Source organism: Canis aureus, chromosome 30 (assembly GCF_053574225.1).
Source record: "Canis aureus isolate CA01 chromosome 30, VMU_Caureus_v.1.0, whole genome shotgun sequence".
Classification (NCBI taxonomy): Eukaryota; Metazoa; Chordata; class Mammalia; order Carnivora; family Canidae; genus Canis; species Canis aureus.
This window is the reverse complement of record NC_135640.1, coordinates 4,862,178-4,885,622: the sequence shown is the minus strand read 5'-3', so window position 1 is coordinate 4,885,622 and position 23,445 is coordinate 4,862,178. Positions and strand designations below refer to the sequence as shown.

Genomic DNA, 23,445 nt, shown 5'->3' with positions numbered 1-23,445 from the left:
CATTTCTAAAATTGTTATTTAATTAGAAGACCTTGATTAAATACTAAATGATGTGCAAAAAATATTGCATTTTCTTAGAGATTTTGTTTCCTTCAGGGGACCTTTGGTAAGTCTGGGGATATTTTTGATTGTCTTCATGGGGGGGTGGTGTTGCTACTAGCATATTGTTGGTAGAGGCCAGGGAGGCTGTTGAACAGACATAGGGCAGCCCCAACAACAAAGAATTATCTGGCCCAAAATACCAATAGTGCCAAAGTTGAGAAATCCCACTATACCCTTGCTTTGGAGCTCAGTGGATACTTGATGTCTGTAATACTGATACAAATGGCAAATACGTATTTTTTAAAACACATGCTAATGTCTCTTACTTTAGAGAAATTAAAATTAAAGCTTTTTAATTTTTATTTATTTATTTTTTAAAGATTTTATTTATTTATTCATGAGAGAGAGAGGAGAGAGAGAGAGAGGCAGAGAGGCAGAGACACAGACAGAGGGAGAAGCGGGCTCCACACAGGGAGCCTGATGTGAGACTTGATCCTGGTACTCCAGGATCACGGCCTGGGCTGAAGGCAGGCGCTAAACCACTGAGCCACCCAGGCGTCCCAAAGCTTTTTTTAAAAGGTGATATTTATGTAAGTAACCTCTACACCCAATGTGGGGCCCACACCCACGACCATGAGATCAAGAGTCGCATGTTCTTTTGACTGAGCCAGCTGGGTGCTCCTGGAAAAATTAAAATTTAATTGTTTTTGGAAAATAAAGTCTTTTTTTCTTAGTCTGAATATAGAATTTACATGTATTTATAGTTCTTTGAGTAGTTTCTTGGGGTATAAGAATACATTATTAATTCTTGCTATTAATTGGAATTATTTTAAAATTTATTTTGAATTTTTATAAATGTTTCATACATATTTATTTTAAAAGATCCTACAGGGCTTATTTATCAGGAATTGCATTTTGCTGCTAATAGAGACCTGACTTAAATAAAACTATTTAAGTTTATTTAAGTTGTATACATTTATATTCTATGTGAAAAATCTTGAATAGATAGTGTAGGAATGACATGATGGCTTTATCATCATAGTACCATCATTTGCTTTTTCTCCTCAGTCATCCTTGTCTTATCTCAAGTTTGCCTCATGACTCAGGGTAGTTGCTGGAGTTCCAGTCATCACATCTGAGTTATAAGTGGCAGGAACAGGGTGTCTCTGTTGTAAGCCAAACATATATTGCCCAAATCCTATTCATTGACTTTCCTTCCCATCTTCTAGCAATGGCCATCTGAAAAATATGTTAGGAATTTTTTTGTCTTATTTTTTTGTGCTATTTTTCCTGATGAACACATGTCTGTGATTCTGCTTGTAAGGAAGAAGAAAACGAGAATAAATATTAGAGAGGCAACAGTTCCCCCCCACCCCAACAGTTTATCATAAAAAGCAGAAGTCATACTGTCCCATTCTTAACCCACTAGTTCCCTGGAGGTAATCACTTACAACTCTTTCAGCTGTTATGATTTTTACCTCCATGTTTATAACTTTTCCCCTTGTTATAGATATGATCAGTTAGCTTAGTTGATGGAGGAGGTAAGGGAGTACCTTATGGTCTCACTGTTCAGTTTGTACACTTTGATTTTACCACCCCTCCTCCCCCTTTTCCTCTGTATTGCTTCCCTTCCTTCTGACCCTTTCCTCCCCTCCCTGCCCTGAGTCTCTTGAGTCTCTTACAGGTTCAGCCTCTCCAGAGAATCCAGAGATTCCATTGATCTAGTATGGGAAGGGATCTGGGGGAAACTTTCACCTCCACTTTTGGAGATACATGGTGTTTCAGATTCCTAGTTTTTCTGGTGTTCTTCAGTACAAATTAACCTGTTCCCGAATTCCCTCCCTCCTTTCTAAATAATAGCAATCTAAATGTTGTCATCTCCCCCTTTCCATTGTCCTCCTCGTGGATTTAGGTCCTTTGAAACAAAAATATTTTTACTGGTATTTCAGTGTTGTTCTCAAGTAGGAGCAGAAATGTGTGTTCAATATGCCACATTTAACTAGAAGTCTCAAATTAATTTTTCAGCTCAATAAGAAAAATAGACATGAAAGATGATGAAAGGGAAAAGAACTGAAACTAATTCATAGTGATTTATTTACTTCTGGAAAAGAGTATCCTCCTTCCTGACGTACTCTATCGTGAATATTGAGAGCTAGAAATAATAACATCACACAGATTTACTTTATGTGTTCCTTTTGGCAAATAAATTTTTATTACAAAATTGCAAGTTAAAATGTTAGCTTTTAAAATATGGCTTTGAAAATTTGACACATTTGGGACATTTCCAGTGTTCATAAAAGGCGAATTTCATGGAAACATTTATGTATTTTTTTTTTTAAAGATTTTATTTATTTATTCATGATAGTCACACAGAGAGAGACAGAGAGGCAGAGACACAGGCAGAGGGAGAAGCAGGCTCCATGCACCGGGAGCCCGATGTGGGATTCGATCCCGGGTCTCCAGGATCACGCCCCGGGCCAAAGGCAGGCGCCAAACCGCTGCGCCACCCAGGGATCCCGGAAACATTTATGTATTATAGTTAGGAAAAACAAATTAAAATGAACCCTAGATCTTGATGGCCATATTTGGGGAGCTAAATGCTTTGTTAATGTTGTTTAATGCATTTTAAGTTGACTTTCATGAGTGAATGGTACTAATTGCTCCTTATGACATTATTTATGATAACAGATCCTTGAAAATAACCTTAATGACCAAAGTTAGGGGAGTTGTTACATATAGTAGAATCCTCTGTTCGTGTTTTAAAATAATACTTATTCATACAGAAAACTTCATGGTATAATTACTGAAAAGACACAAGAAGCAGGTAATTTAACTTTTGTAAATAAAAAGCCTGAAAAGAAATATACCAAAAATTTGATAGCAAATAACTTATTAGTGATAAGTTTATAGCTGAATTTGATTATTTTCTTTATTCTTATTAATTTTTTATATTTTCTTGATTAAACCAACTACCTTTATAATCAGGAAAAATAAAGTATAAGAAACACATTTTATTTTTTATTCTTCTACCATCCTACTTATTTTCTGTAAATAAATGGAGTAAATGTTGGATTACTTGAGTATGATGAAATTTTAACTACTTGTTTCCTGAAAATATGTGAATTTTTAAAAAATGAATTGGTTGAGTAAACTTTTAAAGGTCATTTTAGGTTAACCAATGAGACCCTAAATTTACATAACTTCTTTATATACAATCTTGCATTTAAAAATGTGCCCATATTGCTTTCCAATAACCACCCTTCATACTAGCTTAAAAAAATCAATCTTAATTTTAATTTTGTAGATAAAGTGGTAGAGAAAATATTTTTAAATGAAGTTCATTGCTTTTAAGTATTTTAATGATACCATCATTTTGCAGTTCTGCTAAACAGAAGTGAGGCACCAGTTGTACTATTATTGTTGGCACTGAATCTTGATTTTTCTGCCAAAAAGTGCTAAACTATACCTTAGCAATTACAAACAAAAGAAGAAAAGAGAACTTTAAATTTGAGAAAGCTATGGTAAAATCAGTGTCTAATAAGTTATTTGAAAACATAAATACGATCAGTAAAATATGGTTAATTAGTATACCATTTTATTTTATTTTAAAAAATATTTTATTTATTTATTCATGAGTGACACAGAGAGAGAGAAGCAGAAGGAGAAGCAGGCTCCGTGCAAGGAGCCCGATGCGGGACTTGATCCCAGGACTTGGCAGGATCATGCCTTGGGCCAAAGGCAAGCGCTAAACAGCTGAGCCACCAGGGATCCCCCAGTATACCATTTTAAATGCATATTAATATATAATGGTAAGGATGGTGGGCCATTTAAAATCTAAGGTAGGGATCCCTGGGTGGTGCAGCGGTTTGGCGCCTGCCTTTGGCCCAGGGCGCGATCCTGGAGACCCGGGATCGAATCCCACGTCGGGCTCCCGGTGCATGGAGCCTGCTTCTCCCTCTGCCTATGTCTCTGCCTCTCTTTCTCTCTCTGTGACTATCATAAATAAATAAAACTTAAAAAAAAATAATAAAAAAAAATAAAATCTAAGGTAATTTATTTAAATGTTCTAGTTATAAATCATTTATAGTAGTACCTAGTCTAAATTAAAGTAGAAAGTATTTTTAAGTTACAATAAGTTACAATCTAACACTAGATAGGTAATCTTTAGTTTTCATATAGTATATATCATGTTGATTTCTTAGCTCCCTATATCTCTTGACAGGTCAGCTCATTATTTCAGCAGTATGGGTCTGTTTCTTAGTATAAGACCCAATCAATGTTTCCTGGTTAAAGCCATGGTGGAATACTGGTGGCAAACTAAACATGTGAGGAAGTCTGTCTGTAGAATTCATTACTTAAGATCCTAAAGTCCAGTACACTGACACTCTGTACCAAGCACTTGGTATACTCAACCCTTCAAGGCAGAAGTGAATATGAAAGTAGCTAAAAGATTTTCCATCTAGGCTGTAGGAAAAAGAGTCATTGGTATTATAGTTGAAGTTTGTCAGTTATATAAGGCATTGGGTACACAGTGGTAAGGAAATAGGCTTACCATTATATAATAAAAACAAAAACAACAAAACAAAAATAAAAACTTTTTGCATACAGTTATAATTTTCTTAAGTTCTATGAAGAAAAGATATACAATATATAAAATAGAGGCTAATAAGAGGCCTATTTTTGGATTCTTGGGCAAGTTGAAGTCTGCTGAGATTTTTTTGGTTTAGTTTGAACATGCTGAATTTAAGATGCCTTTCCTTAGCCAAGGAGTGATCTTAAAGATAGCTGGATTTACAGACTCCAGAATGCAGAAGTGAGGTCTGGTCAGCCTAGCTGTGTAGTTGGATGATATTTGAAGTCATGTCTTTGGATAAGCTAGCATAGGGAGATAATATGGAATGGGAAAAGAAGAAGACTTAGAAGTGAACCTTTAGCAAATCCACAGTTAAATTTCCTGGTAGAAAAGATTGAGTCTTCAAGTGAAATCTGAGAAGGATCAGTTAAATTAAAGAGGTTGGAGAATTCCAAGTGACTGTAGTGTCACAGAAATCAAGGGATCGAATGAATGAATGGTACTTGACATTGAAAGCTATTGAGATCCAGCCATTGAATTAGCATGAAGTCTTTGGTGACTTTAAGCAGACCTGTTTTGATGTAGTGATGAGAACGGGAGTCAGACTGGAGTATGAGGAGTGAGAGGCAAAGAAAGAGAGACCAGACCGTAAGTAAAGATAACATAAAGGAGAAGGAAAGGCATGAGCAGAAGTTGGAGAACTTGTGGATTAAAGGTGAGGATTTAAAAAAATAAAGTGCCTGGAATTTGGCATGTTGAAAATCTGATGAAAGTGATTTATTTGAATGGATGAGGTAAATCTACAAAAGAAAGAAGGGATAATCTATAAAATAAGATTCCAAAACGGAAAGGAAGGTTACGATTCAAAGCACAAATGGGATTGCTTTATATAGGAGCCTTGGGGTAGCAGGAAAGTTCATCTGTTGAGAATACATGATGCTGATTGGAGATTTAAGGTAAATGGAGATCTAAAATAGTAGCTTCTTGGAGAGGTATGTTGAATTGACCTACAGAACCATTTGAATTTGTTGATTATGAATGTAGAGCGACCATTAGTCTGTACTTTTTGTTCAGCGGTGCTTATCTGCATAGGTGAAGGCATGGAGAACATGATTATATTCATTGGGGGTTGAGTGATATATTGTAATTGATCAGTTAATTTTGAGAAAAAAAGAGTATAAGCTCATTTTCTGGCTCCATTTGTGGTAAAACATGGTACAGAGAAGTGAAAGGAGGAAAGAAAAAAGGTAGAAAAGTGGTTATGTCAGTACAGTAGCCCCCTTTATCCAATTTCATTTTTTGCGATTTCAGTTACCTGAGGTCAACTGTAGTCCAGAAGCAGATGATCCTCCTTTTGACGTATTGTCAAAAGGTCAGTAGTAGCTTAACACTGTCATATTGCTTATGTCATTCTCCTCACTTCATTTAATGACATAAGCATTTTATCAACTCACATCATCATTAGAAGAAGGGTGAACAGTACAATAAGATATTTTTGAGAGACAGACCACATTGTCATACTTTTGTTACAGGAAATTGTTATAATTGTTCAATGTCATAGTTATTATTATTTATTTATTTATTTTATTTATTTATTTATTCATGAGAGACGCAAAGAGAGAGAGGCACAGACACAGGCAGAGGGAGAAGCAGGCTCCTCGCAGGGAGCCTGATGTGGGACTCGACCTGAGGCTCCGGGATCACGCCCTGAGCCAAAGGCAGACGCCCAACCACTGAGCCACCCAAGTGTCCCTAGTTATTATTTTTAATCTTTTTATGCCTAATTTATAAATCAAACTTCATTATAGAGATGTATAGGAAGAAACATAGTATATATAGAAGCTGAGGTACTATCTGTGGTTTCAGGTATCCACTGGGAGTCTTGGAATGTATTCCCTGAAGATACTAAAGGGGGAGTACTACAGATATTAATAAGTACACAACATTGCTCTATATACAATGAAAATATATGTATATATAAAAGTGGGTATATATAATGTCCCAATAAAATGTATACCCAGTTTATTAATATATATTTCTATAACTGGAGTTTACTAAAATTAACCATTGTCAGTTTTAAAGTTTCAATATTCTAAATACTCACTAATCGCTGTTGTCACTGATGAGATGTGTGTGTTACATTTTTCATGTCTGAAAGATTTTATTTAAATATTCTATATATGTATGTATAAGTCATATTTTGAATGCTTTCCAGCTATCAGGTGCTGGATAAGTCCTTTTACGTTTTTTATCACTTAATTCGTTACCCTACAGGTCATGTGCTGTTGTTCCCATTTCATAGATCAGGAAACTAATAAGACCAAGAGAGTAAATGGCTTGACTAAGGCACTGTAGCTAGTCTGTGATTGTTAGATTGGAATCTGGCCAGCCTGACTATGAGGAACCTGTGTGTGTACTTAGCCATTTTAATATACACATACATTATACTTTACCTAGGAATATGCACATTTGGTATCTATGGTAGCATCTGTGTATACATATTTGATAAAGCAGTTGTGGACTGGGTAGAAATACTGATTTAAAAAGACTGAACGCAGCAGAAAATAAAGATGTTTATGAATGTAAAAGAGAGAGAAAAATCAAACTTAAGCTATCGGAAATTCCCTTTAAGGAGTGTTTTAACCCTTTAATTTTTTCTTTTCTCCTAACCCACCTAAGTGGGCTATACTTGTCTCAGAAGCAGTGGCTTTCTATAGTGTTTATTTTTAAAATGCAAGAGTTGTGATGATCACAAACCAGTTGAAGTTATCTTATGTGGAATATGTCTTAGATATTTATCCTAAATGATTAAATTTTAATGTTTCTTTCCATATTACTTAGATACAACCTTGCATAGTATGTGGAATTCTTACTAATCCAGGGTACAGTGGATATGCATTTTTCTACTTAATTATTTATCCTTTTACCATGCTTTGAAAACTCTTGCCTAAAGATCTCTCAGGTAGAAGTCTAAGTCTAAAATTTATATTCCATGTTCACAAGGGCATAATGAAATGGATATCTCATTTTCAGCTGGTAGGGGTAAAAATCACAGCCTTTCTGGACCACTGTTTATCAAAATATATTACAAACATTAAAAGTAATTTTTACCTTTGGCTTAGTGATTTTCCCTAAGCATTAATTTTTGAGGAAATATAAATTTGGACATTAAGCTGATTATCATAGCATTAATTGTAATTAATGAAAGGAATACATTTAAAATGGAGAAGCAACCAGAACATCTAAAATAGTTGAAGACTTTCAACCCTTATAAACTATTAGCACTAAAAAATGATGTGTTCAATGACTATGTAATGACCTAGGAAAACATAATAATAAAAAAATTTAGGTGGAAAATTTGTAGCAGGATTACACAGTTTGAATGTAGGCTAGTGCAGTCTCATTGTGCTCACATGCAGATTTTAGAGAAGGAAAGTGTGTTGAAGATAAATCAAATGAGCTATTTCATTAGAAATAGGATTTTTTGATGATAGTATAGAGGAGCCATTCATATACTTCAAGAAGTCTGTGAACTCTGAACTTATTTGCAAAAAGGTGTATTTGCCATTTCCTTGTTGAGTAAGTCTGAGGGTTTCTTTCTTTCCTTCTTTCTTTCTTTTTTTTTTTTTTTTGTCTTTTGTCTTTTGTTTTTGTCAGATTTTAAGAATTTCAAAATTTGGGACACCTGGGTGGCTCAGCCTTGGGCTGAGGGCGTGATCCTGGAGTCTGAGATCCGAGTCCCACATCAGGCTCCCTGCATGGAGCCTGCTTCTCTCTCTGCCTGTGTCTCTGCCTCTCTCTCTCTATCTCTTTTGTTTTGTTTTTTTATTTTTATTTATTTTTATTTTTTAAATTTATTTATGATAGTCACAGAGAGAGAGAGAGAGAGAGAGAGAGAGAGAGGCAGAGACACAGGCAGAGGGAGAAGCAGGCTCCATGCACCGGGAGCCCGAAGTGGGATTCGATCCCAGGTCTCCAGGATCGCGCCCTGGGCCAAAGGCAGGCGCCAAACCGCTGCGCCACCCAGGGATCCCTCTCTATCTCTTTTGAATAAATAAATAAGATCCTTAAAAAAAAAAAAAAAAGTTTCAAAGCTTGCTAAAAAAGAAACACAACCCAACAATAATCCAAACAAACCAAAAGGTTAGGAACCTTTGCTGTAAGCCATTATGAGATAAGCAGTGTTGCCTGTTTTTATAAATACAACTTTACTGGAGTATGCACATTCATTTTAGCATTTTCTATGGCTGCTTTCATGATACAACTGCGGAGTTGAGTAGTTGGGATAGAGGATATATGGTCCATAAGCTGTTTTTTGGCCCTTTAAGAAAAAGTATGTCAGCCCCTGTCCTAGATCTCATTTATTCTTTGCAACAACCCTGTGAGATAAGTACTATTTTTATCTTCATTTTCTGAATAGTGCAGCTAAGACTCAGAGAGGTGAGGCAACTAACTCCAAGTCACACAGCTTGAAAAGGGAAATATACCAAGATGTTAACAGTGGTTATATGTGGGAAGTACAATGATGGATGATTTTGTTTTCATATAGTATTCAAGTTTACTACAATGAGCATACATAACATGATCAAGAGGAAAGAAAGTTTTAAAAAATATAGGTAGAACTAAGTTATGAGAATCTTAAAATTCATCCATCCTTTTATTATTTTGATTTCCTATGTGTTATCCTGTGTTTATACTTATAGTAGATGTGCAATTTTTGCTTCCCTTCTTGGCATTGAATCTTACTATGTAGCTCCTTCTTAATGCTAAATTGATTTTTATGGAAAAAAGAGAAATTGTTGTTTTTATGGTTTCTTAATTTTCTATTAACTGAAATCATTTGTTCTTGAACTCCTGAGATTATCTGTTCTCTTATTTTTTGAAGTTACTTCAAGTTTTAAGTGCTATAACTTAATAGACACTCATAAAATGCTGCATAAGTATCTGTCCAACAGTATATAACTTACTTTTTCTTAACATCAGTCAGTTGAATTAGCCTTAATTATTTTAGACATAGATCTAGATACATAAAGTACCATAAAAGTGTTGCAGAAAGTACTCCTAAAAGAAAAAAATTGTCTGAACTATGTGAAAACTTCATTTTAATGATTATAGGGGATTTAAGAAGGAAAAAGTCACAACCCCTGCCTTCACAGAACTGAATCATCTTAAGGAAGAAAAGACATATCTCACTACTGCATGCACTCTTAGGACTTTGATGCAAACCAGTTATCTTTTCCTTGGATTATTTTATTTCCCTGCTTCCAATTTTTCTGTTTATTCTCCATACAGCCAAAGTGATCCTTTGAAAGACGTAAGAGTGAGATCTCTTCTAAACCTTCCATGCTTTTCTTTCTCAGAATCAAAACCAAAATTCTTACAGCGGGCCATCGTGCTTCATGATCGGGCTCTTATCTAGTTCTTTGACTAGTTTCATAATATTCTTTGTCTCTACTAGTTACTTTCAGCTGTACTACCATTTTTGCCCTTCCTTCAACTTGAATAAGTATGCCCCTGCCCTTGGCCTTTGTACTTGGCCTTTATTTTGTTTGCCAGAAGCACTTTTCATTTGGATATCTATATGGTTTGCTCTAGGACCCTGCTCAAATACCCTTTTTATAAGAGAGATGGAGGTCTTCCTTGAACACCCCATAGAAAGTATAAAGTAGTATCACATCTCTACCATTGTCTTTTCCGTTTACCTTGTGTTTTGTTTTCCAAGGTATTTAACACTTAACATATTTGTATACCAATTTTCCTTTCACTAAAAATGAAAGTGTTAGGGTGCTTGATACACATTAAGCACTTAATAAGTTTAGAATAAACGAATGAGTAAATATAAATAAACCTAAAACAGGGAAACGGCTAGTGCCACTAACACAATGTATGTTAAGTCCTCTACAAATTCACATGGAGACTACTTCTAATAGTCATAATTTAGGAAAGTTTTAGTGGACAAGGTAACATTTGAATTGAGTCTTAAAAAATTGTTAGTATTAAAATGTAGAAATGAAAAAGGAAGTGGTATGAGCAGGAGGAAATTATAAGTAGAACAGATAATTTGTGAAAAAGGTAGATGACATGATGTATTTATGTATGGGGGTAGTTAATTGTGTAGAGCTGTGGTTCTTAAAGGTGTGATTCCCCAGACCTGCAGTAGGAATGTGAACACTATTAGCAATGTAAATTTCTCGGCCCCACCCCAGATTTACAGTCTTGAAACTTGGGCTGAGGCCTAGCAGTCTGTGTTTTTCACAAGCCTCCAGGTGTTCTGAGAACCACTGGACTAGAACATATATATTCAGAAAACTATTGGTACATATTAGGATTTGAAAAAATGGATTGGTCTAGATCTTGGCTTAGGAATATGAATTTTAGGTTAAAAGCACAACAGTACTATTATTAATCTTAAAATATTGTTTTAAAATAGACTTGAAGAAGTGCCTCTGGCTAGAGGTAGGGATTTTTCAGGAACTATAGTTTGGGTTGTCTTCCTCTGAGTCAGCTATTGTTGCTGGGAGTAGCTGAGTAGCTTCCTGGGAGTAGATTTTTCACATCTTTAAAAGAATTTTTTCATTCCCAATTTCTTTTGTGTCTTAACTTTTTAAAGAATCCAGAAGTCAGTAGGGCAAAAATTTATTACTCTACACAGTCCAATACCCATTAAATTTAGAACAGTAGTTTCTTCACCTTAGTACATAGTCCAGTTGACTCATATTACTTTTGCCAGTAGAGTTTAGTGATATCACAGGGAAGATAGGTGCACAGAAAGCAGGGTTTTAAAATCAGTTTTGGTTTCAACCTCACTAGGGTGTCAGTCACTTGCACCAACTGCCAGAGTCTAGAACTTGTACCTAAGTCAAGTGGTTGATTGTCTCACTGTGTGTCTACAATACTTTGGGGGGCAGTGGGAACTCTTAATCTGAACATTTCTAGTTCCTTGAAAGTGTATCTGAATTTCTGCCTTGCAAAGTTTGCAAATTTCTGTGGAAAGTGGCCCTGGGCACTAGTGTGTTTGATGTTTCCTCCTCAGATTTTTTTCATATTAAAAACTTTTAGTTTCCGTTTCATCTGTGTAGTCCTGGTATTCCTGTGCTGCAGTAGGTTTGTAATCTGTTTAGTGTCACAGCTTCTAAACTATCTCTTTTAAATAGCATATCACTTACTCAGTGTGTACAGTTCAAGGCAGATCTCCCCAAGACTCCAGCCCTGCAATCTGCAAAGCCCCAGTGTTCGTTCTATCCTTGTCTGTAGATTTCTTCGTCCCCAGCGTTCTGCCAAGACATTTTTTAGTCCTCTGCTACCTTAACTGTTGCCATCTTCCTTGGCTGTTGCTGTCTTCCTGAAATTCCTCCGCCTGTTGAGCTAAAACCATAAAAGCACTCCTGTTATGCTCCATAGTGCTGTTTTGTGGAAAATAACAGGTACCAGAGATGAAGCTGCTTTTGATGTTTCTGGTGTCTATGCTTGCAGGAGCCCAGAGAAGACAGTATCTCTTTTGCCACTTGCTCCTCTGGACCTTCTCTTTACTCTGCTTTTAACTGTTCTGGGTCTTGCATCATTTGTTCTCCTTCATTGGGAGTGTAAACATTCCTTTTTGTCACATTCCATTTGGTAGTATTAGGTTATGCTATTTCAGATAAACATAGCTGGTTTTTGTTTTTGTTTATATTTTAGCCTGTTCTTAAGTTGGCTTCTCTTGTCTTTTTCCTTTCTCTTTGCCTTTGGGCCCAAGTTTGAATTACCTGTTGTAATTGTAGAACATTCAAACCCATATAATGTCATAGATAAAAGTCAAGGAATTCTGACTTCATTAAAAAGCATTCATTATCATACAGATTTTGCCCACTGTCATCTCCCTGACTTAAAGAAAATTTTATCAGCTCAATCTCAGACCTAGGACTGACCTCTTATGTTTTTCTTCAGTGTTGCTTTTCCTTATTCACTCTCTGATGTCTAACTTTGAGTTCCTCGGGCACTTTCCTTTTTGATGCCATGCCATACCATACAACCCTCCATAATAACTAGTAATTTGAAATGTCCGTGAAATGCTGCTGGTATTTTAAGGTAATCTCCTGGCCTTTTTTTTTTTTTTTTAAACCTTCATATCTGACAGATTTTATGTTACCTTATATAATGGTCTTCAAGGTGTGGTTTTTCACTTGCTCTTATTATGGACTTTCTATTTCTTTAAAAGAACATCTTGCCATAGTTCCAGTCTGGTTCACTCAGATTTTCATCCAAAGTTACCTTCTCTTTTTCTTTTGCATACTGTTGGAACTAGTCCCCCTTCCTTTCTAATGGGGAGCAACTATAAAATAGCCTTTTCCCCTAACTCAACCTTTAAGAGCACATAGTTCTGGCATATATGTTATTTCTTTTTTCCTATGTATCTAGTCTTGATTCTTGTTTGTTTTTGGTTACAATTTATTCATTTGAGAGAGAAAGAGAAAGAGTAGGGGTAGAGGGAAGGGCAGAGGGAGAAGGACAGGGAGAGATTCTTAAGCAGACTCCCTGTTGAGCACAGAGCCTGACTCAGGGTTGATCTCACCACCCTGAACCAAAATCAGGAGTCAGACTCTTAACCAACGGAGCCACCCAGGCACCCCATTTAGCCTTAATTCTAAGGGTGAATGTATTCTTAAGGTCGTACTTCTTTTACATCTTTATCAATATGATCTCCTTTTATTTTTTAACTCTCCCACTGTCATTTAATTTATAAGTGTGTCATTTTTAAACAAACTTAGTTATTGAGACTGAGCAAACCTGGTACTTAAAGTTAGTGTTTGATACATGGACCTTTTAAGTTTCTCTTTTGACCTTTGAATTTGTAATAATTCCACCGAAGTTTCCCTGTGTAATAAGGAATCTGACTCTTCATCTGTTCACTTGATAAAATTTACTAGCCATCTTTGTTGAACTCAGATAAGATCTTCACATCTACAGTCTTGATTAGAGTAATGTACTTAATTCCAGAAGCTACTTGAGACCATATTGTGACGGTGAGTTTACAAGCCTTTGGACAAATTACATGAATCTAAGTTGCTCTTTGAGAACAAAACTAAGAGGTAGAGAGATAGTGTTCGTCCAACAGATCTAGAACTACTTATTCATTTATTTTTCATTTTTTATCAAATTTAGAAATTTTATTTTTTTAATAAACATACAGTGTTAGTTTCACATGTACAATATAGGTGATTCGATAAGTTCATAACCTCATCTGGTGCTCATGATGACAAGTGCATGGCTTAATCCCCATCATCTGTTTAACCCATTCTTCCAATCCCCTCCCTTTTGGTACCTATCAGTTTGTTTTTATAATTAAGAGTCTGCTTCTTGATTTGTCCTCTTTTTTTTTTCCCTTTGTGCATTTGTTTTGTTTCTTAAATTCCACGTATGAGTGAAATCATATGGTATTTATCTTTCTCTGACTGACTTATGTTGCTTAGCATTATATTCTCTAGCTCCATCCATGTCATTGCAAATAGTAAGATTTCATTCATTTTTTATGGCTCAGTAATATTCCACAGGAATAACAATTTAAAGGCTAGACGTCTAATTCACATACCAGTATTCTAAGATGCATACGGAATTTAACCAACTTTTCTGTTTACTCCTCTGGCTTGTAGTTATTGTTGAGAAACCAGAAAGAACAAAACATTTTCCACCTATTAATGTCTAAAACCTCTATATGACTAAAGGATTAAAAAAAAAGCAATAATAAAATCAGTGCCTCAGCCATACCTACAATACCCTCTCTGGCTAGGCCATGCTGAATTGAAGTCAGATGCAGAGCGCTCTGCATAGCCTAAGCCAGTTAAGTCATTTTTATGTGTGCAAAAACGTGTATACCACTGGCTGCTGGCATGCACAGAAGTTTCTTCATCTTACATTCTGATTTGATGTTTAAACACATTCGCCTGTGCATATATTTTGGGGTCCACTTTTTTATTTGCCAATTTTATTGTTTATGAGAGAAGCATTTAATATATTCTTTTTAATGAGTTTGGAATTGAATGAATAATTGATAGGGATCAAAATTTGTCTAGAACATTTAAAATGAGCCTATTTTTTCTTTGGGTCAACTTAAGAGAAAAGTTGGGTTTTTATGTAAGTATGTATGTATGTATTTATTTAGAAAGTTGGATCTTTAAGCAGATACTCATGCAACCACATGGAGGACCCTGGTTTGTCTTGTGCCATAGGGATGCAGGAAACTCAGGAAGATGAGAGCCTTCTGTGAATGATATTGTAATGGATATTTTTGTTTTAGTTTGTAGCTTTGACTAGATAATCATGAAGATTCCTTTTAATAGTAGGAAACATCAAGGGGTCCTTGGGTAGCTCAGGTAGTTGAGCATCTGACTCTTGATTTTGGCTGAGGTCTTGATCTCATGGTCCTGACATTGGGCCCCTCACTGGGCTCAGTGGTCAGTACAGAGTCTGTTTAAGATTCTCTCTCTCCCTTTCCCTCTGCCCCTCCCAACATGCGTGTGTGAGTGCTCTCTTGCTCTCTCAAGTAAATGAATACAATCTTTAAAAAAAGATTGTATGGAATATTAAGATTTAGAGGTGCTTACTCCATTTTCCATTTTGTAAATGGTTGAGTCTTACTACATTCGCAGAACCTATTAAAGACCTTAATGTTACAGAAATACCTGTTTAAGGAGTAGTGAGCTGAATAAACAATATGCTTAATTGAGTCTCCAAAATAACTGGATTTTAGGTTGTCTTTTACTGAAGATTATGTCCTTTGGAGATTTCAAACAACTTTTAACTTATTAGGATGTATTTCTGAACCATTTTAGTGTTTTTTTTAAATATGACTTTAATTTTAGATTTTCTTTACATGATTATGCTGATAGAAAAATCAAATGATGGTAACTCTTGTTTTGAACAGAACTTTTCTTTACCTTTTTTATTCTCAATAGAAAACTTAAAAAAAAAAGAATCTTCAGGTATCCTCAGGCATGAGTATTGTATTGCTGTATCTAGGATACTCATCATTTGTCAATGAGTATTGGGCTAAATAGTTGAAAGTTAGCCAATAGCTTTTGAAATTACTTATTTAATTTTTAAAAAATTTTTTAAAGATTTTATTTATTTATTTTTCAGGGAGAGAGAGAAAGAGAGAAGGGGGCCACAATTAGGAGGAGCTGTAGAGGGAGAGGGAGAACCAGGCTTCCCACCAAGCAGGGAGACCGATGTGGGTCTTGATCCTAGGACCCTGGGATCATGACCTGAGCCTAAGGCAGATGCTTAACTGCCTGAGCCACCCAGGTGCTCCTTGGCAGTAAGTAGCTTTTGAATAGATTTTATTTGGGAGTGGCCTATCTGCTGGCTAAAAGTGTATAAAGTTTGTGTAATTTATCACACTTGGAAACCAACAATTAACCAGTTAACATTGATACAATGAAACAGTCAAAAAGTGAGTTTACCTTTGTCGTTTTCTTAGAGTATGCCAGGAATTATTCAGGCTTGTAATATATTCTCTTACTTCTCCAGGCACTCTGTGACTAAGGTGATACTAAATTCATTTTACAGGAAACTTAGACTGAGAAGTATAATTTTGCTAAGTTTGCTAAGCTAATAAATGACAAAGCCAGGTCTGATTCTGAAACCTGTACTCTTTCTGCATGCTGCCAATCTATCTGATGTATTTTTTTTCCATCTGACGCTAAAAAAAAAAGATACCCATAGGTAAGGGTAAATCTTGATGTGTAGTTAGGTAACAAAGTAGGGAAAGTACATGTAGAATTGTGCTCATGTTATAAAATATCGTCTAGAAAATAAAATAGAACATTGAGGGAAAAGGTGAGAACAAAAAAAAACTTTAAAGTTTTAACAATTGAACTAATTTTATGCTTATTGAAAGCATAGTACAATTATCAGGAATAGGAAAGCAACATTGGTGTGTAATAATCACTAAGTTATAGTTATTAGAAATTTCAGTTTTGGGGACACCTGGGTGGCTCAGTTGGTTAAGCATCTGCCTTTGGCTCAGGTCATGATCCCGGGGTCCCAGGAACAAGCCCCACATCAGGCTCCCAGCTTAGCTGGGAGTGTGCTTCTCCCTCTTCCTTTGCCTCCCCCCAGCTCCGGCTCTCTTGCTCTTTTGTGTTCTCTCTCTCAAATAAATAAACAAAATCTAAAAAAATGTATTAAAAAATTTAAGTTTTTCCACTAATGTTTTTTGTGTTCCAGGATGTTATTTCTAGATCTCATGCTGTATTTAGTTGTTATTTACCCTTAGTCTCTTCCAGTGTGTAACAGTATTTCAGTTTTTTCTCATCTTTCACAACCTTGATACATTTGAAGAATATTGATTAATTTTTTTTGTAAAACAACCTTCAGTCTGATAATTTTTCATGATTGGAATGAGTTTAGGCATTTTTGGCAAAGTACCGCAAAAATGCTATTGTTTCTTGGTTTGCCATACCAAGAGATTTATGATAATGATACATTTTATTACGTACTGGTGATATTTACCTTGATGATTTGGTTAAGTTTGGGTCTGTATGGTTTCTATACACTTTCGTTACTATCTTTCTATTTTTAGTTGATGAATGTCTTGGGGGAGATAATTTGAGACTGCAAATCCTGCATTGCCTCAAACTTTTACCCATAAATACTAGTATTGATCCATGGATCTTGTCTGTAGCATTCATTACTATGTATTTGCCTAATGCTGATTCTCTCTCTCTTTGCTTCTGTATTTATTAATTGGGATTTTACTGTGAGGAACTGCTGTCTCATCTCTAACATTTATTTATCTGATTATTTATATCACTGTGGACTCCTGGATATTTATCTTGTTCCATGGATTAAAAGTCTAATACTATCACTTATTTTGTTGCTTAAATTATTCTAGCTTTGGCAGGTAGGAGCTCCTTCAGGTTGGCTCCTGTGTTCTTATACCCCATCATTTATTCAGCATTTCATGACTTTCTGGCACCACAAAATGTTATTATATGTTTATAATAATATATGTTTATAATGTCCATTGTAATGTTTACTTTACATATTTAGAAAGTCAGCAAATTCATTCAGTGCATAGATTGCATGTGAATTTTAGGGAGACACATTTCAGTCCATAGAGATTTGGATGATGTAAATTAATGTTCTTAAATAATGAATATAATTTTTTTAAAAATTTTTATTTATTTATGATAGTCACAGAGAGAGAGAGAGAGAGGCAGAGACACAGGCAGAGGGAGAAGCAGGCTCCATGCACCGGGAGCCCGACATGGGATTCGATCCCGGGTCTCCAGGATCGCGCCCTGGGCCAAAGGCAGGCGCCAAACCGCTGCGCCACCCAGGGATCCCAATGAATATAATTTTAACTGAATGGGTTTATAGTAAGTCTGACTTTTGACAATTTTGCCAAAGAATGAATCTATGCTCATCCTCATAATAATTTACCTTGGTAAATTAAGATATGGCAGTATGTAGTATATACTATATCCCTTTTAGATTTGGGTATATGTTCCTGTAAATGAGAGAGCTGAGAAAGTGCTGTAGGATCATTGCAGGATTCTAGCATCTTTGGCAGTAGCTCTGCCCTTCTCTTCAACCTCCCTTATATCATGCCACGCTTTTGGCCTCAGCTGTAACTTCTTTTAGCGGTATTCATATAGTTCCTAAAAATTATAGTAAATTGCATTGCAGTATGTTTGTTATGCTCTTCAAAATGAAGGAAAAATAAAAGTTTTGGGACTCCTGGGTGGCTCAGCAGTTAAGCGTCTGCCTTCGGCTCAGGGCAGGATCCTGGAGTCCCGGGATTGGGTCCCTCATGGGGCTCCCTGCTTCTCCCTTTGCCTGTGTCCCTGCCCCTCCCTCCCCCCATCTCTCATGAATATAAAATAAAATACTTTTTTAAAAAGGAAAAAAGCTATAAGAATAGAAGCTGAGAAAATAGAAAGGTTTTTTTTTTTACCAGTCTTTACTGGACAATTGATCTTTATCCCATTTCTTAGACTATTTTCTTGAAGAATTTAGAACTGTAGCAATAGTTGATTTTAAAGATCCAGGTAAATGCTTTTTCCTTTGTTTGCAGGAATTACAACATTATTCTGGCTACTATGTTAAGACTGTTCTTTGTTAGAGTCCAAAATAGAAAGAAAAATGTAAGATATGTTGCTTGCTATACTTTGGCCTGGTAGAGCATGTTCAAATTATGATGTCATGGTGTCTACTCTCATTAGCTGAGTGCTTATGATGGCACAGGAGAAAAATTTAAAATAAAAGGGCAACATAATGCATAGTTTCACATGTTTTAAGGAAACTATTTAAGAGAGAAATAGTGTTATAGTGAGTCTTTTTTGTTTGTTTCCATTGCATTTATTACTAATATAAAAAAATGTTAAAAAGAAAATAATTCATTCTCAGTTCTCCAACAGCTCTCATCCTTCCCTCTTGCCCACACAACTCCTGACCCATTTCCTCAGGGCCAGTGCAGAACCGAACCTGTTCACTGCCGTTTTCACAGAAAACAACAAGTGCCAGGGATGAAGGGAAGAAGGTTAGACGAGGGCGACAGTACCGTCAAGGTTCCTTCCACCCAAGGGTAGGCCAGGTAGAGATTCACAGAATTCAGACGAAAGGGCTGGTGGCCTCACAATGACGTACTCTAACCAAAGTGGGCTGGAGAGGAGATAGGATAGCCCGTAAGAGGCTTTAGAGGACATCTCATGGGCTTGTGTCAAACCCCGAAAAACCAACACCAGGAGAATGGGGAGACCAGGGAGGCAGTCTTACGGAAAGTTTCACAATTCTCCCACGTTGGGAGGTGGAAAGTCTAGAGGGCATCAAGAGCCTCACTCATTTTGGCAGAAAAACTTACTCTAGTGTTGGGAAGTCACAATGATGCCGTGGACACTGAAAAAGGCTACGTACGAGGGGATGCACAGTTTTCACAAAGCACAGTGGTCACAGGCCAGAGCGGTGGGGATCATGCTACTGACGCAGGATCTACAAAATCCCAAAGCAGGGAGAATGGCCTTTCAGGAAGTAACTCTGCACCAGTCATCCATACTTGACCCCAGGTCAACCTGGTGAGTTTCACAGAGCAACTGGCAACTTTGGGGGTAGGGTTTGTCACATAAAAAGGACTTAAAAACAAGCAGCTAGAAGAAGGGAATGGTAGGAAACTGCTCCAGGGCTCTTAGGAATCGAGGGCAGTACTGAGGGCTGGGTGGACAGATGCACAAGAAACAGCACCAAAGAGGTTTCCTGTTCAGCAGTCAATCAGTGAAGGGGAAGAGGATCCAGGAGGCAGTTGAAGAGAGCAAAGGTAGGGTCCCGAAGGCAAGTCTGGAGGTTGGATCGGAAGAAAGCCCACACGCTGGGCACCAGTGATGAAACACAACTCTGGACCCCCAATGGGGGAGGTGGCCGATGGGGGTGGGTGTCACTGACTGAGGGTGCTGTCACTGACTGAGCACCACTGATGGAACAGCCTCACAGTAGCCATCACAGGGCCACAGGGAAATATATGGTCGCTAGGTCAGAGGACTCCTTCCAGCACAGTCTCATAGAGGAGGTCCATTGACACCTGGGTGGTAGAAGGCACAGAGATCCTCATATCAACAGTGGCCCTTTTTGGCAAAGTGTCAGCAGACAGGGTGGTTGGATTTGTCTTCCATAACTTGGGGGCCATCCTTGGGCAGGCAGGTATTTTTAATAAGAGACCAACTTTTGAGCCTTCGGGGATTTCTCTGCTCTTTGTGAAAGCCTCCTTTGGGACTGGTCCAGGAAAAGGAGGTTCAGTATTGGCCCTCCACCAGCCATGACCATATGGGTTGCTCCCTGGATTGAGCCTCTGCCCCTGGGAGGAGGTGGGAGGCTCAGCAGTGGTGGAGTCATTGGTCCCCTTGATCCTGGAGGACCTCTGTGAAGAGCTGACTTGGGGTCATCAGGCTTTCCATTGGCCATGGGGGGAGGGCCCAGAAGGCTGGGTGGTCTGATGGGACTCCCATCCTCCTTGTCTCCAGTCTCCTCCCGCTCTGGCAGCAGGGGCTGTTGCAGTGGCGGCGGCTGCTGCTGATTCTGCTTCTTTCATTTGGGCATTGTGGTTGCATCAATGGCTCTGTTATAGTGAGTCTTAAAGTGTTATATTAGTTTTTTTTTTAATTTTTATTTATTTATGATAGTCACAGAGAGAGAGAGAGAGAGAGAGAGAGGCAGAGACATAGGCAGAGGGAGAAGCAGGCTCCATGCACCGAGAGCCCAATGTGGGATTCGATCCCGGGTCTCCAGGATCGTGCCCTGGGCCAAAGGCAGGCGCTAAACCGCTGCGCCACCCAGGGATCCCTATATTAATGTTATAGTGTGTTAGTGTCTGGCATGATATTGAACAGTGTAAGAAGATATGTAAATTTCAATAATTCTGTTTATATCCCTTCAAAGGTATTCTGGCAAACTATTGGAGGTGTTGCCCACAGGGACATTTATTTTGTTAGGTTTGAGCTCAGCTAGATTAGGCAGTGTATTAGTAGCAGAATCTTGGTGAGTGAGGAAAGCTATAAGAATAGAAGCTGAGAAAATAGAAAGTTTCTCTTCTAAGGAGATAAACTCATCTCATAAATAGGAAGTGAATAAGGTTATAAGTAGATATGGATTAGGGCAAACTGTTGGAGATGGAAGATAGGAAAACATGAGACTGTCAGGTACCTATATTTTAGGTGGCATCAGAATGGTGTTATGGTGGCCAAAAAGAGCTTAATAAACTGGTCAAACACTTTAGTGAAGAGAAAATTTAGTCAGGAAACCACAGTTTATCCAACTCCTTTTTTTTTTTTTTTTTTTTTTTTGCCTTTGGTAGTTTAGAAGAGTGTCCTATTTGGGCTCATTATAGTTAGTAGTAATTTTTACTGTCCAGTTAGCTTTCTGGTATTGCAATTTGAAATTGTCAGAGAGCCATGAAGGGTCTAAGAGTCTATCTAAGTTAGCCTGCCAGAGTTTGATGAATGCTGGCAGAAAACATGAAACTCCTGGGTCAGAGATAATGGACTTTATTTCTCATGTACTGCAAGCAGCATGAGCTTCATGCTTATGATGGCCAGTGGTTTCCCTTGACCTTCAATTTTCATAAAAGTGATGTAAGTGGCATAGGTGGATTCTCTACTCACAGTGAGTTTTCAATGCCGTACTTTAAGGAACCCTAATCTTTTATAATGGTTTACAAGAGTGTCTGCCTAGCCTTTGCTCTAGAGGGAGATGACACTGGGATTGTGCTAAATAGTAAACAGGCTCACATCTGAGGAGGGAGACATCATCTGTATTTTTCAAGGCTATTGCCTATGATTATCTTTGAAAAGATGAAGGCAGTTGGGCCTTTTTTTGAAAAAACTAGAAATACGAGAGACCCAAGGAAAATTGTCTCCTAACAGAAAGTGATGAGAGTGAAAAGTCCTTGAGCTCTTGAATGTCTTGGCTTTTGTAATCTTCTATTTTTTTCAGCTTTTAAATAAGAGTTGGCAAACTTTCTCTGTAGTGGGGCAGATATTAAATATTTTAGGCTTTGTGAGCCATATGATTTCTGTCATAACTATGTAACTGATTGTTATAGCAGGAAAACAGCCATAGATAGTATATAAATGGATGAATCTGGTTCTGTTCCAGTAAAGCTCTAGGGACATTGAAATTTAAATTTCATATGATAGTTAGACATCACAAAATATTTTTTTCAACGATTTAAAGATGTAGCATCCATTCTTAGCTTGTGGGCCATACAAAAACAGCTGGCAGGCCAGATTTGGCCTGCAGGCCATAGTTTGCCAACCAGTTTTACATGATGAATTTTAAAAATATAATACATTGTTTTAATATAATAGTTTTGCATATAAGAAATCATAATTAACAATTTATAGCCATTGATAGTTCTAATATGCTCTCTCATAAATTATCCTAATTTAGCTTCACAGTAAACCTGCAAGATAAGCATTATTATCTCTATTCTATTTTTTTAAATTTCTTTTAAAAATTTTATTTATTTGTTCATGAGAGACACAGAAAGAAAGAGAGGCAGAGACACAGGCAGAGGGAGAAGCAAGCTTCCATGTAGGGAGCCTGACGTGGGACTTGATCCCGGCTCTCCAGGATCACGCCCTGGGCCAGGTGGCACTAAACCATTGAGCCAAACGGGCAGCCCTATTATCTCTATTTTATACTGAGGAAACTAATGCATAGAGAAGGAAGATGACCTATCCAAATTAATAAAGCTAGTAAAGTTACAGAGCCAAGACTAATTATATTCTGGACCCTTTCCTCCATCATGTTGTACAACTTCAACTTTAATAATTGGAGCATCCATCATACTACTATATCTTTAATACCTATTGGTGCCAAAATGCTTAGAGTTTAATCTTTAATAAGTAGTAATGATAACTATGTTTATTTCTAATTTTGTTATTATATTCTACTCTAGCTATTTTAATATTTTATAATTAATGTTTTAACAAAGGTTGGAAATGGGAGATGAAGGATATGTGGTACAGTTAATTAAAGATTTGGCATTTCAACAGTAAAATTATTCATACGCTATTTTTCCCACATTTTCAAAGATAATAGTTAAATTTTATTTTCAATTGTATACGATTAAAATAAACAATAATGTTTTTCCCCATTTGTATTCATGCTGAATTAATGTTTTAATTTAACTAGTTGTTTCATCAAATTTTTTTTTTTTAATTTATTTTTTATTGGTGTTCAATTTACTAACATACAGAATAACACCCAGTGCCCGTCACCCATTCACTCCCACCCCCCGCCCTCCTCCCCTTCTACCACCCCTAGTTCGTTTCCCAGAGTTAGCAGTCTTTACGTTCTGT

At 36.9% G+C, this 23,445-nt stretch overlaps 1 protein-coding gene, 1 long non-coding RNA gene and 1 pseudogene across 3 annotated transcripts in view; 1 reads left to right on the top strand and 2 right to left on the bottom strand.

The window, feature by feature from the left end:
* Positions 1 to 23,445, top strand: part of ZNF654 (zinc finger protein 654) — a 92,436-nt gene that overhangs the window by 4,495 nt on the left and 64,496 nt on the right. The gene's annotated exons all lie outside the window — the stretch shown is intronic.
* LOC144301573 (proline-rich protein 3 pseudogene) lies at positions 20,146 to 20,695 on the bottom strand (annotated as a pseudogene).
* The window catches only part of LOC144301701 (uncharacterized), a 29,671-nt gene continuing 29,395 nt past the window's right edge, over positions 23,170 to 23,445 (bottom strand). Inside the window, exon 4 of the long non-coding RNA XR_013368435.1 lies at positions 23,170 to 23,274. This is a non-coding gene — a long non-coding RNA (uncharacterized LOC144301701). The remainder of the gene's footprint in view (positions 23,275 to 23,445) is intronic.